The 12,075-nt window shown below is 45.3% G+C and overlaps 1 pseudogene; it reads left to right on the forward strand.

Moving 5' to 3' along the window:
• Positions 1-231: 231 nt before the first annotated feature.
• Positions 232-2,142, forward strand: LOC144828044 (uncharacterized; annotated as a pseudogene).
• The last annotated feature ends 9,933 nt before the right edge of the window (positions 2,143-12,075 follow it).

The following is a 12,075-nucleotide window of genomic DNA, read 5'->3' on the forward strand; positions in this document are numbered from 1 at the left end:
CGTGTGCAATGCGTTTTAAGGTTCAATTATGATTTGACTTTGTCCTTTTGTGTGGGTTTTTTGGGTGATCAATGCAGGACCAAGTGATGATATGGTTTTTGGCTAACTTTATCGAACCAGGGATGTTGATGGATATTCTATTTCTTCCAATTGCAGATACTTGCCCTACCACACATCAGAGATTGTACAGTCCTCTGCCAGGTCCCAAGAAGCTACAAACTAACTTTCAAAATGGGCAAGTGGTCAAAGTACAAGAAAGTGTACAGAAAGGAATGGGAGTCTGACCCCGAACTAAAAAAGTGGATTGCCCCAGTAAAAACAGATGAAGCAAAGGCAAACTGTAAATACTGTCACTTACAGCTGCGGGCCCACTACCATGATTTAAAGCTGCATGCATCCACAGCTAGACATCGTGCGCGCATGGACACACCTAGCCTAACCATGGCATCTTTTGCACAACCAGTTTGTCAGTTATCAAATGACCAGAAAAGGAGAGAGCTTCGGATTGCTGTGCAAACTGCATGTAGCACATCAATAAACAGCATTGACAGACTGGGAGAAATTTTAAGTGAAGAAGTTCCTCCTTTCCGTATGCACAGGACAAAGTGCACAGCTTTAATAAATGGGCTTTTAGGCCCCTATTTCAAAGGGGAGCTCCTTCAAGATATGGGCAGTTCTCCGTATTCTTTGATCATTGATGAATCCACTGACATTTCTGTAAAGAAACTACTGTGCATCTGTGTAAAATACTTCAGTGAGAAAAGTAGCAGAATTGTGAGTAGTTACCTTGGGATGATAGAACTGCAAGAGGCATGTGCACAGGACATTGCAAATGCACTTCTGGAGTTCCTCAAGGACAGCAGGCTTCCAATTGAAAATATGGTAGGGGTAGGTACAGATGGCGCAAGTGTGATGTGTGGCAAAAACCACTCCACATACACTTTGTTGAGAGAAAAGCAGCCTACTTTGCAGCTTGTACTGTGCATCTGCCACTCGCTCGACATTGTTGCTAGAAAAGCAATGCGGAGTTTGCCCAGCAATGTGGAGTTCATGGTGAGAGAAACCTAGAACTGGTTTGCACATTCTCCAAAGCGCCAGGCAGTCTACAGAGATTTATATCAAACTCTGGATGGAGGAATGCCATTGAAGCTTATTTCGCCATGTGAAACGCGGTGGCTTATCATGGCGGATTGTGTGGAGCGTTTTCTGGAGCAGTATGATGCTCTAAAGCTGCACTTTTGCAACGCATAATACGTAGAACATTGCTATGCAGCTAGAATGCTGCAAGAAATGTACAATGACGAGACAAATTATCTCTATCTTATTTTCCTCAAACCTATGTTGCTAGAAATTAAGGTAGTGAACAAAGCATTTCAGCTTGAATCTGGTGATGTCCTCCACATATTCCGGGATTTGCAAACTTTATATAGGTCCACTATCAGAAGAATTGTAAAGCCCAGTGTCTTCAGTACCAATAGTGAGAAGCAATTGTGTAATTTGGATCTTCAAAGTAGTGCCATTTATCTTGGGCAGGAGGATGCTGACCTTGGCCTTGACTTCCGTAAAAAGCTCCATGAAAGCAAACTGCCTGATGCTGCCAAGGACTGCATAGAAAAACGGTGCACAGACTTTGTTAAAGTTCTGGCAGTAGAGTATCAGATGCGCTTGCCAGATTCGCTGAGCCTCCTAAGACATTTGGAGCTTCTGAAGCCCTAAAATGTGCTTTCAGATTCTAAACCTCTGGTTACTGACTTGCCAAAAGAGTGTTTTGCAGACCCAACACACATATTAGAAACGCAGTGGCGAACAGTGACTTCATGTTCATTCAATACCTCTTCAGGCATGGAATCCTTCTGGATTGAAGTATTGAATTATAGAGATGCAGCTGGGAATCATCGGTTTCAGGAGTTGGCCATGGGCGCCATTAAACTTCTGACCCTACCCATATCAAATGCACAAGTGGAACGAGTGTTCTCACAAATGACCCTGCTTAAAAATGAGAACCGTAACCGAATGGGTCTGAAACTGCTATCAAATATACTCAACATAAAATTTGGACTAAAGCGCAATGGTCTTAATTCCTCTTCGTTTAAGCCCTCGCCGGAACTGCTAGCAAAGTTCAACAGCTGTATCTACAATTAATTGTTTTACTGTCTTAACATGCTGCTATTCTTGGCAGTGCCACTGCCAGACTCTATGATGCTGGTAATCTTGGCAGTGCCTGGCCCAGAAGAAGAAGTTTGTGCACCTTAACCAGTCAGAACAATTTTGCCCACCTCAACCTGCACCTGCCAAACCCTGAAGGATGCTGCTACATTCTGCATTGCCTGGAGCATTTTCCACACCTCACCCTGCCACTGCCAGTCCCTGAAGGATGCTGCTATTTTTGGCAGTGCCACTGCCAAACCTAGAAGGATGCTGCTAATCTTGGCAGTACCACTGCCAGACTATGGGATGCTACTAATCGTGGCAGTTCATGGCCCAGAAGAAGACGTTTGTGCACCTTTACCAGTCAGAACAATTTTGCCCACCTCAACCTGCCACTGCCACACTCTGGAGGATGCTGCTACATTCTGCACTGCCTGGAGCATTTTCCACACCTCACCCTGCCACTGCCAGTCCCTGAAGGATGCTGCTATTTTTGGCAGTGCCACTGCCAGACCTAGAAGGATGCTGCTAATCTTGGCAGTACCACTGCCAGACTATGGGATGCTACTAATCGTGGCAGTTCATGGCCCAGAAGAAGACGTTTGTGCACCTTTACCAGTCAGAACAATTTTGCCCACCTCAACCTGCCACTGCCACACTCTGGAGGATGCTGCTACATTCTGCACTGCCTGAAGCATTTTCCACACCTCAACCTGCCACTGCCAGACCCTGAAGGATGCTGTTAATCTTGGCAGAACCACAGACTGAGATGCTGCTAGCCTTCACCATGCCACTGCCAGACTATGGGCTGCTGCTTATCTTGCCAGTGCCTGGCCCAGAAGAACTCTTTGGCACAATTGAACTTTCCACTGTCTGAACAAGGATCTACCATGCTGTTGCCTGGCAAAAAACAGGAGATGGTGCTTGTGTGAGTCTGCAAAATGCACTTGCACTTTATCAGGTATCAGCTCATGGCAACATCAAGCAGCAAGCCCTGCACCCCATGCCTCGAACTGCTCTCTTCTGATGAGTACCAAAAAGTACGAAACATACATAATTTGCGTATTTAAAGAGATGTTCAGCATTGCTTTGGGAGAATTCAAACAAGTGTGAAAAAACATGAAGCATTGGCCTATATTGCCGTTTTTCTGGGGGGCCTGACGTGAGTATGCAAGCTGAAGAGCACCTTTCCCAAGAAGAACGTTTCCGCACTTGCAGTCCCCCAAATTGAATCCAAAATATTTTGGGCCGGCTTGCTCCACACCATGCGATATCAAGTGAGTGACAGTTTTCCTGACAGACCAACTTTGATTTCAGTGTACAAAATGTAAGTTATCTGATTAATGTGGGAGGTAAACATATAATCCTTGAAATAGAAGTATATTTGTGAATGTTGTAGTCAGGCTACACGTAAGTGAATGGAGTGGCAAAATTGGGCTACTTTTTGCTACTTTGGGCTACCGTTTCGTTGCTTTTGGGCTTGAAAGTTGTGAAAAAATCTGGCAACACTGATAACGACTGCTCACTGGCGCGTTTGGATCGGGAGCTGTTGGAGTATGTGACTGAATTTCTATCGACCTCTGTACACCTTGTTATTCTAGCAAGTGAACCCACGCCCTATAGATATTGCTGAACATACGTTCAATAGACTATGAACCTACGCCCTATAGATAATGCTGAACCCCAGTAAAATCTTTGGCCCCTATGGTCTTTAAATCTGTGTCCGGAGCCTTAACTGAAAGACCGTATACCGCTAAAATTCTTATTGTCTCTCTTTTAGATTCCTCTAATCAGAACCGGAAGAGACCCTCATCACGCCCAGTTGGTCCTTTGTGCATTTACTCTAGGACTGCCGCCGCTCTTTAGGTAGAGTGCATTCATTACACGTTTCTGTCCTGCCTAATATAACGCTGTGGGTTTTATATCCAGAATGCATGCTTTCCGACTGTCTCGGCTCGTGATGAAGGAATTCGACCCCTTAGATAACGTACCCGTTATTTATGGCAGAATGGCCCATTTCCTTTGCCTAATTTGAACCTGATACCTATGGCTAAGTTTCGCGTTCAGTCCCAGACGCCCGCTCTACGAGAGTTAAAGCTCTCCAAGGGAATGAACCTTACATTAAACTTCCGCAGGCCATGAAGTTGGGAAATGCCATCACTATATGTGACTGTACATCTGTGTTTTATCCCTCCTAGGCCCGCCCTTAAGGTTCAACTTTAAATGTCCCTTGAAACGACCTGTGAATACCGTTTTAAAGATTCAGAGACCTTTGAAGGTTCACCTCCATCTGATTAATTTACAGGTATTTTAGGCCTTTAAAGGTGGCCGTAATCCCCTCATGGATTCGCTCTAGGATGAAATATAAAAGCCTTATGGTTATCTTCTTTTCTTTTCCTGATCCCTCCCATTTCCTATATGTAGAATTGGTGAGCTACGTCTAAGAAACCTTTAAAATCTGAACCGGTTTGGCTCCTCATTGAAACCTGAAACGGGAGTCAGTTTTAAGCAGCTCACACCCTCCCCTGGACGGTGGCAACTACAAACTTGTTTTCCTGGTGAGTGGCATCCTGATTCCCTTGTTCTTGAGTCCGGGGGGACTAAGCAATACTGATTTAATCTGACTATAGAAGAGATGCTTCCTTAAGTTGGGGAGACATTATTAAGATAGAGAGCTCTCAAACTTGAGTGTTTTTTTTTGAATGACCCTTCCGGGGGACTCCCTATATGAAATCTTCAGACTTGGTATAAATGAATGAATGTTTGGTTAATATGCTTTAGACTATAGTGCATGAAATGTATGGACATGTGGGTCCCTCGAGTTTTTGTGCTAAAAGATTTTTTCCTTGAATTATATAATTAAATGCTCTTGGAGTGACTTCAGTAATTGGAGCCACTACACATATTGACTAAAGATATAAGCAAATGTATGTAAAATAAAAGACCATGTATATGGCGGCTGTTTATACATGTATATATATTTTTGTATTTTCAGTTGTGTGTCACCCCACCCCGTGGTACCTCCTCGTCCTGACGAAGGTGCGGCCTGATTCGGGCCTTACACCGAAACGTGTGTTGGCGTATTTCCTGTTGGTGGCAGATCTTCATCTGATTTAGATTACCTTATCCATTCTTTTTCTGCCCCACGCCTGTGCTTTTGTCAATGCAACATTGTCCATCTTGATTGCACTCATAGGCATTGATGTACCTTCTTGTATGTGATGTGTGAAAGGAATTCTGAATGAGAGATAGTGGAAAGGATATGAATGTGGACTGAGTTCTGAATTGTGTGGTGTGTGTGTGGGACCCCTGCTTTCATTGCAATTGTATATATGTTATATATGTAATGTCTTTTTTATCTAAATAAAAAAATTCTGAAATCTCTAGAAAAAATGTTGCTGACCAAATGGCTGATAAATAAAAAAATCTAAAAAGTTTTAATGCTCTAATACTCCCTGTTGTCACCCGCTTGTGAACTCTAGGATCCTCTTGTAGGACCTCTATATACTATACGGGCAGGGTTCTGTGTCTAATTCTTTTTTTGCTACTTTACCCCTCTGGCCTGCCCTTAATCAAAAAACCCCGATTGGGAACCCCCTTCTATTTTGTTGATGACATCCTTTGGGGTGTATGAGGGCACTTTTTAGAAAGATATGAATTTTCTCCGCACTCCTAGGAAGTGCATACTTATTGCTTTTCTCTAAGCTGAAATGTGGACATCATCAGGACCCCACCAATATGGCGCCAGCTAGACCCAATATTCTGTTACATTATGATAAGTTCAACTATCACTGTGATGTTAGTTGAACTAGATGTAATGTTGTCATACTGATGCACCAGGTCCCCTAATTTATAGGTACTTGTTTTAAATAATGTATTTACAAAAAGGAACAACGTAACATTGTTTACACATTTCAAGGAGGTAGAGGACAGTAAATTTCTGGGGGTGACAGAGACAGCCTTGGGCAGAGCCCAATTACGCTAGGAGCTAAAGCATGAGCCGAACAGTCAAAAGATGCAAATCCGGCAACAAATTTCATGAAAAAATATGATAAAGACTTCAAAATGGAAACATATAATTTTCAACATTTTTCAGTGTATCCTATAGGCACTCATGATTACTTCATTGAATTGAGTGATATTTATTGAAAGTAATATTTTCTAAACATGAAACATTCAATGCCCCCTGCACTTACGGATACCACTGTACTGGTGGGTGCCACAATTTTTAACGTGTCAGTTTGTCATCTTTTCTATTTTTATAGCTGATATGTTACTTAATGTGAAGCAAGATTATATTTACCATATATAAGTGATGTGGTGGTGGAGCAATAAATTAGTTCAAATTTCTTTCAAACCAGGGCCCCAATTACAGATAGGGTGCACTTTTCCTCTTTCGGGCCACGGCACACTTTAGATACATTCAAGAGAAATATGGAGCAGCTCTATAAAAGCTACTCTGTATCTCTCTGTGCAGGTAGCAACCCACCTGCACATTCAACTGGGATTAGAAATACGTTTGCATGCGGGTGCAGTGAGTGACTGCACCCGACTGCAGGGGAATGTGTGGGGGGTCCATAGGACACCCTTTCATTCCCTGAGAGTGGGGCCCTCAGCAAGGGTGCATTGACAATGCTCCACCTTTCTGACTTGCACTTTCAGTGCACCTTCTAAGGGCATGTTTGACTCCATGCCCATGTCGGTTAATACGGTGTGGGCACAGAGACCAGTTGATTCCCTCATTGAGGCCACGTCCTCCATTGATAGTGCTGGTGCTGCTAGTGCGCCAGTGCTATCTGTATTGCAGAAGGAGCTGCACAAGCATCTGCGGCCCCTTCTGCAACACCAAATCCCGCTGAGGGCATGCTGAGTGGGCGCAAACGCCCGTTGCGCCCCCGCATCCACTTTCTGTAATATGGCCCAAGATGGTTAAGATAAATAATAGCTAGTAATCTGAAGTAATTAATGGGCTGTGTATCACACAATTTGGGCAAGTGGAGAAGCTGTGCTTTCAGTCTAGGACTGCCTATTATGCAGTACAGAGACGGTAGGCTTACATCTTTCTTTTTTTTGGGGGGTGGGAGTTTTATATAGCACGAACTAGACCAGGAGGTATTAGATCGCTTTACATGAACACCAGTTGTGTTACAGACTGACACATTAATTTTTGTTAGACATTAGGAAATTAAGTGATTTTCCCAGAATCACAGGATGTTGAGCCTCCCTGCCGAGACCCGAATCCAGTTCCCCAGCTCAGAGGTTGACGCACTAGCAATTAGGCAATATCCTCTCTCTTCTGTTTAACATCAAAGGTCAGTGCTTTTGTTCAGTTATTCCATTATTGTTAGCATATGGTCTTCAACAAATACACTTATAGCACCTCAAATTAAACTGACGCTAGATACAAATTTATACATGTGGCAGTCATATGATTATCAATCAATCAATCAATCAATCAATCAGGGGTTTATATCGTGCGCTACTCACCTGTGAGGTCTCAAGGCGCAGGGGTGAGTGGCTCCGGATCAGTCGAAGAGCCAGGTCTTGAGGTCCTTCCTGAACGTGTGCAGGTTCGGGGATAGTCTGATGTTTACAGGGAGCTCGTTCCAGGTTTTGGCTGCGATGTGGGAGAATGCTCTCCTAGATTAAAGGTGTGCTTCGCTGTTTGGAGTGTCTCCACAGACACTGAAGAACATCAGTGACAGAACAGGTCTGTCTGGAATCATGCTGCCCTTCCAAAGTGTCTGCACGAAGAACTAGCTTGCCAAACCAACAGATTTAAGGAGAGGCTCGACACCTAAGTGGCCACATTAAAACAAAATTACAAAACAAAGCGGTCATAGAGCCCCAACTAAGTTTGTACCTCAGGTTATCGCATGGTGTTTAGACACACTATCTGCCACTGTTTAATCTCAGTTTCCATTTCAAAATCTTGTGGGACCGTGCTGCCTCCCACTCCAAAATATAAGGTGGTGGGAAGTCCCGCCACACACCCCTGCCCCTCCCCGCACAAGTTCATATGCCCATGACACATTTCGGGAGAGTGCACCTAGCACTGTAAAAGAGACAAATGATGAGTGCCGTAAGAAAGACAATAGCATCAGTGAAGTGGAAGGGGGATTAACAGACAGATATAAGCATGGGTGTTGGGAGTGCCTGGAGGTCAATTCTATACTTAATGCCCTGGAGAGGACAGCGGATTGCTTTTTCAGAGTCTCTGATATTTTCAGAAGCTATGGGGGACCCCAGGCTGGATCCAAGTGCTAACCTGTGCAGCCTACTCTTTTCATCTGTAGGTGGACGATAAGTTTTTTCTCCCTTTCGTTCACTTGGACCCCTCAGCAACAACGAAAGGGATGCCAATGGGACCAAGGTCAGAAATTTAGACAGTAAACAATGAAATAATATTTGCTTTATATCATTGATGATTCTCCTGCAATCCCTCTCTGAGTCAGAGGTCAGAAAGGCAGTGCCATGGGTAGCAACAGGTAAGACAGAGATCACACGTGTGACCTCTGGTGACACCCTACATGAAGTCCCTGTGTGCCCCATCACTCCTTAATCTGAGCACACATTCAGATTTTCACCATCATCAAATAATCGCTGATGTTGTGTTGGTGGGAATCATTCTGTGAAAGTTGTTTCAGCCAGTGTGGTAGGAGCAGTTTTTGCAAATCTGAATGTCATGAGTCAAAATTGTTATAGTGGTCCATTCAGCAGTCAATTTTATTTCCAGAAATAGACCTCAAAGTATACTATATTCTGAAAATCAAAATATCAACACCATGAGCCATAGCACTTGATGTTATTTATTTGTTTCAGTTTTTTAACATGTGATAAGTTTATTGCATACAAATATTAAAAATATCTAATACAATAGAAAACTTTTCTTGCTGGTCATAAAGAGGAAAAGCACATGTTGGAAGGCATGCCATAAGCAGGGAAGGCCTTCAATGCCCAGTCACCGGTAGCCCTGGGAGTATGGGCTTTAGGTCAAAGGTTTCGAATGGTAGAACCAGCTACTCCTCTGCCATCAGAAACGTAGACGCGCCCGAGCTCTAAACGAGGCAGGCTTAGAAGAGGTGTGGTGGAAAAAGCCCTCCACTGATTTTTGTTAGAAGGTATCATTATGCGAACCTTGAAAAAAAAGTGTTTATGATGATGACGCTTACACCTACCCCGTCCTTCCCCAAAAGTGATTTCCTTGTCTGCCCCATCCTTTAGTGCTCACATCTGCACTACAGGGCAATAACCCAGGATATAAGCAGCTCGTGTTAAGTGACCAGAAAGGCTGCAGCACTTCAGATTCTTACTAGAGGTCCTTCTGAAGCGAGCAGGAAGGTTCCAGTATTTCATGGGATCAATGGATGTTCCTTTGACATCAGCTTAAAGGTGTGATGTGGTCACTGGTAGCGCGGGCCATTGCCGTAGCCTGGAGTTGTGGTAGTGGACGTCCCCCATGATTTATTCACAGGTGGTCACTCACGTGATGATTGGGGGTGGAGCTATCAGCAGAATAAAAGAGGCCTGATGTAACCAGGAACTTGAACAGAGTACTTCCTGTGTCCTGGTGATTACTTACTTGGTGGTTTACGTTTCGTAAACATAACAACTTGGCGACAAAGCGGGTGTTCCTGCATGTCCTGTTTCCTGCGGAGCTGCGGTGTGGAGCTCCTCTGAGCTTTTCCATTCCCTGCAGTGGCCGGGTGCCGGCTGCTTCTTGCCTTTCTTTTTCATGATTTCACTGCCTCGTAGCTGCTGTTTATGGCTTGGTCGGCCCTGTTTGTTCCTGGGAGCGTGGCCTGCTGTTGGCAGCGTGAGTTATGGCCAGCGGTGGCAGGGTGTTGTGCGGCGGCAGTGGGAGTGCTGTTGCACTGCTGGTGCCCCGTGGAACGTGACCTCCTGCTGGGAGTGTGAGGAGCGTTTCACCTGCCATTGCACTGCTGGTACCCCGCGAACTGGGCCGTCTTGCTGGGGTGAGAGGGGCATTTCACCTGCCTGGAGCCTGGTGCTTTGCCTGACTTTCTGGTGCAAGACTTTGGGTTCAGGCAAGTTCTGCTGGGTTCTTCTTGGGCTCTTTTGTTGCTTTTTGGTCCAGGGGTGGTGCCTGTGTGGTGTGGCCGGGACTGTGGTGACTTTTTGCTGGAGGGTTTTTGCTATGTCGGCCATCCCTCCTGTGGAGCTTTTTCTGTTGTATGGTCCTCCGTCAGCCCAGGCGGCCTGGTGGAAGGACTGGGTGGACCGTTTGGAGACATATTTTGATGCCATTGACCTGGAGGAGCAACAACTGTATTCTATGCTGTTACATCTGGGGGTGGGGGGGGAAGAGGGTGGCCATTCACCGTTTGGGGCAGTCAGTGGTTGAATGTATGGTACTTTGAAGCAAGTCCTTACTGCCCATTTTGAACCGCTGGCCAATCCGGATTATGACCGTTTTTTGGTGCGTCAGGCATGTCAGCTACCAGATGAGTCCGTGGATACATTTTATGCCCGTCTGCGTGATTTGGCTAGAACCTGTACGTTGCCTGATGCTGCGGATGGGATAAGGGCCCAATTTATACAGGGCTGTTCCTCTAGTAAATTATGTGAAGCTATTCTACAGGTGTCGGGCATATCAATGGCTGATATGTTGACCCGGGCCACACTCCAACAAGTGGTGAAGATGGAGCCGGTTAATGTTGTTTCGGTCAGAGTCCTTGACAGGAAGAAGTTGAGGAGTAAAGGGAGAGTGGAGCAGCCCTGGCACTGTTATGGTTGTGGGGGTCCTTTTCCTCATAAAGGGATGAGTCCTGCTACTGGAAAGAGGTGTTCTAATTGGAGCAAGTTCAACCATTTTGCGAAGATGTGTCGCTCTGCCCCGGCATGAGGTTCTGTCCCTGTGTCATCCGACCAGGTGTATGTTGCTCCTCATTTGCCAGTGGAAGGGACATGGACGATGATGTGGAGGGGGTGTGCATGTCAACCATGCTCTGCAACCTGGGGGTCACCTGCGAAAGTGTATTCCTAAGTGTCATGTGATGGTAATGGTCACCCAGTGCAGGCCTTGATCGATACAGGTGCCTCTATAAATGTCATGGCCAAGTCAATGATGGCCCAGATCCTTGTACTGGGGTGAATGTATGACATTGTTCAACATTCTGTCCATCAACTGTGTTTTTTGCAATTTCACCCCGAGTGGGCTGGGGGTGCTCAGACGTGAGTCCCAGGCTCTCCACACCACTGGAGTCATGCTATCCAGGCTGATGAAGGCTGATAGCCAGAAACCGGTCCTTGGATGCTTGATTCCGGTCTGATAAAGACATGGCTTGGTAGTTCGGACTGGACTGTTCCCATGAGGCACAGGGTCAGAGCTGATTTGCATATAGCCAGTGTCTAACCCAGGGTGGTGTGGAGTGCAAAAAAACGATGGATTTAGGCCCAGATCCTTGTACTGGGGTGAATGTATGACATTGTTCAACATTCTGTCCATCAACTGTGTTTTTTGCAAGTCAATGATGCTGACATTGCCAATTTCTCCTACTTTGAGTTCGACCACTACCAGGGTTTTTGCCTATGGGTTCTCTGATTCCATTCCGTTGGCAGGATTTTTCACTGCTGAGGTGGCACATGCCTCTCATGCGATAAAGACACGGATATATGTCACCCAAGAGGGTCAAAGGATGTTGCTGAGCTGTTGGACAGAGGAACGTCTGCAGTTGGTCGCTTTGCTTTGGGTGTGCATCAATGGAATGTGGAGGAGTTGTTGGCTCAGTTTTCACCTCTGTTTGAAGGTATTGGCTGTTTGAAGGGTCACATGATCAAACTTCATATTGATGAATCAGTCCAGCCAGGAGCTTTACGTCATAGGAGGGTGGCAATCCATCTTTGGCCAAAGGTGGAGGAAGAACTGGCGATACTTGAGCTGGCGGACATCATTGAAAGGGTGGA

This window comes from Lissotriton helveticus, chromosome 4_1, assembly GCF_964261635.1.
Source record: "Lissotriton helveticus chromosome 4_1, aLisHel1.1, whole genome shotgun sequence".
In the NCBI taxonomy this organism is placed as follows: domain Eukaryota; kingdom Metazoa; phylum Chordata; class Amphibia; order Caudata; family Salamandridae; genus Lissotriton; species Lissotriton helveticus.